Here is a 7,381-nt window from a genome sequence, read left to right on the forward strand (position 1 = left end):
TCTCTCGCAGGTGTGAACAGTTTATTATCAGGTAGGGGCGGAGTCTTTCCAGGACAGGTGTTCAATTTAAATAAGATAAAAACATGCAATAAAGCTCATACAAACAAACCCAATATACAATATTAAAATATTAAAACAGATAAAACATTGCAAAACATGCACAATAAAAACTCTAAATAACTTGTCCCGTTTCACCCCGTGACATCCACACAACGAGGTCACAGTGGCTGGCGCCCGTAACAAAGACTCAGCGTCTCTGTTGTGTAAACACGCCAGTGATTGGGGTAATGTGGGTGAGTGTGTAGTGTAGTTGGTGTAATAGTTTTCGACTCCACACAGTCACTGCTTTGCTGTGCTTCTGCAGCGTATCCAGTAATGGTGACAAATCCTCCAGCGTTGCAATAGGAAGCTGCTCTTAAGCGCAGAAAGAATTGTTTCCAGGGATTTCTATTTGTATCCAGCTTGGCGTGCAGGATCCTTTGTGTAATCTATGCTTACATATGTATTTTACACACAGACAATGTGAAAAATACAACACATTGCTATGGATTGATGCTGAAAGTGCTAATTGCACTAAAAAATTTAGCTGAAAAAAAAAAAAAAACACCAACTAAATAGATAAGCATGTCTGTTAACAAAAAAACCCAAACGCTTTACCCAACTGGGGTTTTTCAACTACCTCAGGGACAAAGCTTTACCAAAATCTTCCAACTCAGACCCTGTGACAAGGTCTGTGAAAACCACGTTTTTATGCCTGAAATACTACAGTACTACACTCCCACCAGATGAGCTCATGCAGCCTGTCACGAACCGGGACATACAACCATGACAAAACAGGAGATGCACACACAATTTATTGTGTTATTAATTTAGATGAACTGTGCTAATATAGTATACCAAAATGAAAACAATAACTCAAATTTCAGATATTTGAGGTAGTGCTGAAAATAATGGTGCCAAATAAGGCAAGAAAAACATATTTTAAAGGTGAAATATAGAGGTAAAATCAAAAATAGTCAAGAACGGCCAATTCTACCCTGGACCACAGAGGGTTAAATTTGAAAACGGTTTAAAAACAAACAAACATCCCCATTCTAAAATGTCATGTGACAATCTGATTCATAAAGAGTGATGATGTCACAAGGACATGTGATGATGTCACAAGGACATGCCTTTGATCCTTTGAAGTTTTTCTATAAATAGGGGTCAGGAGCAGCAAGTTTTAGTCAGTTTGTTCGCAGCCTTCAAACGTTCGACCAGAGATACATTTGAAAGTATTTGTAAACCTCTTCAGAGTCACTGTGCACAGGATTAAAAATGGATCCACGAGAACACCAACAAGGAATAAACAATTTTGCTGCCTCTCCTTCGAGGTCTGGCCGGCCACTCACTGCAAGAGGTAAGCCTGATATGACACGATCCATTGGTGCCTCATCAGTCCAAAGGACATTACAGGAAAACTCCGACCTACATGCAAAAATTAAACAAATTGAAGAAGAGAAGCTTCAACTGGAGGAGAAGTGCAGACAATTGGAAGCACGAAATCAAGAGCTGGAAAAACAACAGCAACGCCAGCCTTGCACAAAAATTATTAGTGAGGCCTGGGAAGTAATGTTTGGTGAAGCACGAGAGAAGATTTTGGTCCTGATGAAGGAAAACAAGACAAAGAGTGCTGAATTAAAAGAAACGTCTGCCCAGCTTCAACGCGCGAATGCTACTATTGGGGAGATGCAAAGGGATCTCCAAAACATGGAGCAAAAGAATCAGGCGCTCCAAGGAACGCTTGATGAAGCTATGGAACAAACTGCACAAATCCTCGGACAGAAAAAGGAAGGGGTCACACAAATGCAGGACCAACTCAAAGGCATAAAGAAAAAATACAAAGTGCTGAAAGTCAGGCTGGATGAAACAGAGTGCAAAAATAAAGAGCTTCTTCAAGAGAAAGAGCAACAGGAAGAAGAAAAAAAACGTATTCTCCAGGACTTGGAGAGAAGAAATGAGCAGTTAGAAAAGATGCACGAGGAAAAACAACAGCAAAATACAGACAACCGCAATCTATTAAAAGAAATGGAGCAAAGATGCCAGAAACTTGAGAAGGAAGTTGAAGAAACAACCGATCAGCTGAGAACCCTCATCCTAGAGAAAAAAGTGGTCGTGGAAAAGCTCATGGAAAAGAAGAAAAAACGTTTCCGCTTCTTCTGGAGGAGGGACACTCCTGCTTTTTCTACTTTTTCTATTTTTTCTACTGCAGATGTCACCTCGTCTCCCTCCACCTCTGTTCCATCTTAATTTTCACCTCTCCTCTCCCCTTCTCTCCTAACACTTCTTCCCTCTCTCCTTCATCTTTTTTCACCCCAACCAGTCCCGGCAGTTGACTGCCCCTCGTGAGCCTGGTTCTGCCGGAAGTTTCTGCCCGTTTAAAGGCAGTTTTTCTTCCCCACTGTCGCCTAGTGCTTGCTCAGAGGGGATTGTTGGGGTTTTCTCTTTTCTTTTTTTCCCTTCTTATTACCGTTTTCCTTTATTTACCGATTTGTTTTGTTTACTTTTCTTTTACGTTGTTTCTTTATTTACTTGTTTAACTTTTTTTCAACTTATGTAATAAACTAATAAACCAATTGAATTTATCCTCTGCGTATTTTACATCTAATCTTTAAAGAATATTTCCAAAACATTTTCAAACATCACGATCTGTCTTTTGTTTGCTTGTTAAAACCCCGTAAATGGTGAAGTAAAAACCCTGTGATATGGTTTAAAACATCAAAATAGACTAAACAACTAGTCTAAAACCAAGAGACACTTAAATATTAAGTTAAACCTCTGGGGTCGCCGGACACGTCGGCGCGTCAAAATCACATGACCAATTTACTGCTTTACTGGCCGAATATAGTTGGTGAGAAACACTCAGTTGTGTTACACTGCTGTGTGTTTGTATAACGAGTCACTTAACTGGTGCTGTGAACATAAAGCAGCTTGTTGCCTGCTGGAGCATTTCGGTGTGTTGGGAAGCTGCTGAAGCAGAATGACCACACTTGAAAAATGTGTAGAAATTGTGAGCTGGCCTTAAGTGTATCAAGTACTGTGTGAGTCTCAGTTTGTCATGTCTCTGTGTTTTTCAGGATACATCAGGATTGGCTGGTGTTTGCTGCATGGGCTGCTTACCAGTAGTGTTTCTCCCTCTTTACTCACTGCGTGTATCTCTTGATGGTAATGCACCCTCTGCTTAGCTCGCTGGATCTGTGAGCACAACTTTTGAATGACTTTGCTGAAAATAACTTGAATAATTTCTGCATTTCTCCTAAGCAGGTATATGCAGTTGATCATACATAAACGTCGCAAATCTCTCACATCTCAAAAACACGCCGTCACTCCTGTTTTTACCGTTTCTTCCCACAGTAAATATAAACAACGACAGTATTCAGTAAAAAACAAAGAAACATTGCAGATATTTTTATCATAACTCTGGTTTTACGTGGCCGATCAACACAATTTAAAAACTGGTATAAAGTCCACACTTTTCCCTCAGTTGTTCCGTGGATGAGCCGAGGTCTCCCCTCTCGCCGCCGCCTCTGAACACACAAATACAAATTGCATGTGAAGCAGGAGGTGCAGATTTTTTTGCTATTGTTTTCTAAATCCAGGCTTGATCACGTGGAGGTATTTGGAAAACTTTTTTTGGCCAGCGGACGACTGTTGTCTCGCAGAAAGTCAAATCAAATGTATGCGATACACAATCAATTCACAAGAACACATTTAAACAGAAGGTGCCTGATTTCAACTAAACTAAATCATATCGTCACGTTTGGTTTTTTTCTTCTTTCTTGTTTTTTTTTTATTTTTAAATTAAGCATCTTCTAATGAGAGTGCAAAAACAGTAAAGAAAGAAAAAAAGAGACCTCTTTCCTCTCGATGGAAAAATGCACCATGTCGACCAATTTTTTTAAAAAAAAGTCAGCATCTGGGATTTGGTTGTTTAGGAAGAGGGGAAAGCAAGACAGCGAGAGAGAGACAGAGATCGATAGCCGGTTTTGAGATGTGGGAGATTTGTGACGTTTAGCGTGGAGTGTATAGTTAGTGTGTTGTGTAGTCATAGTTTTGCTTTGTGTGTCAGTGAGGCCACTAATGACTGTCACAAAGGCACATTGCAATGTAAACACTGTCACCAGGTGAAAACAGGAGCAGTGCTACACCTGGGGCCTGTTCTTCGTACCTCGCTAAGTAGGTTAGCCGGATTAGATTGTTGACGATTTCGCGCGATCCTGGATCAGTCGGTTCCCCGAAGCTCATCCGGGACTTGCTGTCATAGCAACAGAGCCGTAAGCGTAAACCTGCTTGGGAGCAGGTTTACTTTATGTAAACAGGATTAGATCGCGGCCACGCAGGTATGTCCGCTTCATTTATACGAAAGCAACAGCGATATTTTTCCACTGTTTCACCATAAATAAATATTATCAATGTAACTAAAGATAATGCAGCACTTGATCCTTTTATTGATTTCACACAGATACATACAGGTCATTTCCTAAAAAAGGGAAATGTACTATTAACATTCTATTACATGTATGTGATTATTACAGATGTAATTCATATTTCAGAGTAGTAATTGTAAATTACTTCGTGTAATCAAGATGAGAGACCACGGCTATAAAAGCGAAGGTGGATTTGGGAAGTCTGTCGCAGCCATGTCCTGTCCGTATACGCGACCAACCCATTGCGGAAGGTGCAAGATTGATAAGGAGAGTCCTCAGAATTCAGCGTATATTGCGGGACAGACAGGATCCTTTAGCTCAGCGCGACAGTGTGCTCATAGAGAGATATCGATATTCCCGTGAGGGTATTATTTACTTATTAACCAACTTGTTGACGAGGGGGTGCAGGACCACCACCTGTCTTTTTTTCCTCTGCCCTTTTCTTGGTTGCTGTTATGAACAAACTAACAGAGTATTACAGGCCAGTATTACCTTGCCAAGAGACGCAAAGCAATCTAAGAGATAAATATTACCATTCTGTAGAATACTCCTGTATTCCACTTTTACTTGTTCCCATGTTCTTGTGGGTCCTGTTGTGGCTCTAATGTGAAAGGGGATATAATATAACATATTATAATATAATATAATGCCATATGATATTGGACAATATAGTGTCATATGATAGATCTACCCTACCGCCTACTGGTGTTGGCCAGAGGGGCCGATGGCGCGATATGGCAGCCTGGCTACAACCGTAGCTGCCTCCACCAGTGTGTGAATGTGGGAGTGAATGAATAGTGGTATCGTAAAGCGCTTTGGGTGCCTTGGAAAGCGCTATATAAATCCAATCCATTATTATTATTATTATTATTATTATTAAATTACCTACGAGTTTGATTTGTCAGCAACTTTCTGCCAGCCCTCTCTCCTTGCTTTTGCAGCCTTTGCAGTGTTCCCTTGCGTTTTAATTAAACTCTGAAACTCCTGAAATCCCTCAATCAAGAGTTCTTGCTCTGCTGCCGGAAAATACCGAGCACGCCCCTTCGACATTTTCGCCGACCAATCAGCGGGTTGCCGATCAATGTTTCTACTATCGATGCGTAGCCCCTTTTACGACACCCAGTGATGTCACATTCCTGCGTCCAGCTGTAGTAATCGTCAACAGCAGGTGTGTTCGGGGAACCGGATTAGCGAGCTCACGGTTAGCGCGATGATTTGATCTTGGATGTGTCATTTGATCTTGGATGTAGTAAGCGACGTACGAAGAACGGGCCCCTGTTGTCCTCTTGTGGTGGACATTTTTTTTACTGGCACAAGTAGTTTGTGGGGCATCTTATTGTGACACCTGATTGTTCTTTCATTTTAGTTATAGTAGTATTTTTAAATGGTTGTACCAAATTTTAAAAATGCCAGATGTATTGGTTGCATTTTCAGATAAATAGTTGTATATGTTTATAAAATGTGTGCACAACTTTTAAAAATGTACAATTTATATTTGCATTTCAAGTTATAAAAATAATTTACTCAACATGTCTGTGGTTTTGACAGTAAAAAAAAAACCTAACTACTAGGATTTTATGGGGTTTTTTTGTGTGATTTCAGATCAGTTGTGTTAATACAGTAAGTCAGTGAAAAAACCAACTAAATTCAGACACATGAGGTTGAGCTGAAAAGAATGATACCAAACAAGGCAGGAAGAAAATAAAAATGAAACAATCTGAGGGTGAAATACAAATGTAAAATCAACAGGAGTCAAAAATGTCCAGTTATATTTTGGACCTCAGAGGGTCAGCCTAACAAATCATGAAAAGTTAGGTTTGGATTTTTGTTCACGACGGTGCAGATTTCTGACATTTTGTGTAATTTAAGCACGTAACAATTTGTGTGAAACTGAAGTTAGCACTTGGACTTAACGCTACAAGCGCCACTTCAACGACCACATGGGATCTGTACAAGACACAAACTGAAAGCATTGGGGGATATATTACACCACAGGTGCCGTATTTGTGGGGGTAGTTACAGAGGTTGTAATTTTTGCAACGAGACTTTGGCTTTAACCGAAGATGAGGCTCCAAGTTCACACTTTACGAAAGAAGTCTTGTGCTTGCTTTAAGCGCGGTTTCCAGAAATCCACAGCAGGGAAGACGCGAGTCACAGCAAGGTCTCTCTGTGTCCATGTAACGGAGCGGAAAGGCTGATTTTATTTCCAAGATGTTTTGTGTTTTTAAAAGGAAGGAGACCTTCCTAAAAACGGGCAGAGCAGTGGAGCCGCCAAGGGAAACACACAATTTAAACTGTAAGATTAAAAATATAATTTATTATATTTAAATAGTTAAAAATGTAAGATAAATTAAAACAACCTTGGCCAAGGGATAACACAATAAAAATCAATAAAACACAACATTAAAAGTCCAGTGGAATCCACCACAGCATAAAAGTCCCAGGGAGTTAAGAAATCCAGCGAAGTAAAAGGGAAACCCAGCGGAGTCCTCTCCTTCCTTTCCGCATTCGCGTCTTGATATGCTAGAGAAAGGGAGGAGCGGCAGTCACTATTCTTCCGGCAGTTTTTATTCAATAAAAGGGGATAAGTCAAAGACTTACCCCGGGTGGGCAGAGCTCTCAACTCCGCCCGCCGCTCTTAAAAACTGCAAAGCCACACAGCCGTCCCGTGCCTTCCGCTGGTGCTGTCTCCGCTCTCCCCGCTGGTACTGTCACTCTCTGCGCTGGTGCCCTCTGCGCTGGTGCCCTGTGCGCTAGTACTGTCCGTTCTCCTAACGCCCAGCTCCACCAGCCCCTTCGGCTTGCAGGCGCTGCCGCCTGGCACCACTTACTCCTGGCCGTCTCTCAAGCCTCTCGGTCGAACCGCTTCCTTTGGTCTGCCAGGCCCTCTTATTGGCCTCTCTGGGATCTCTCGC

This window comes from Astatotilapia calliptera, chromosome 14 (genome assembly GCF_964374335.1).
Source record: "Astatotilapia calliptera chromosome 14, fAstCal68.1, whole genome shotgun sequence".
Lineage (NCBI taxonomy): Eukaryota > Metazoa > Chordata > Actinopteri > Cichliformes > Cichlidae > Astatotilapia > Astatotilapia calliptera.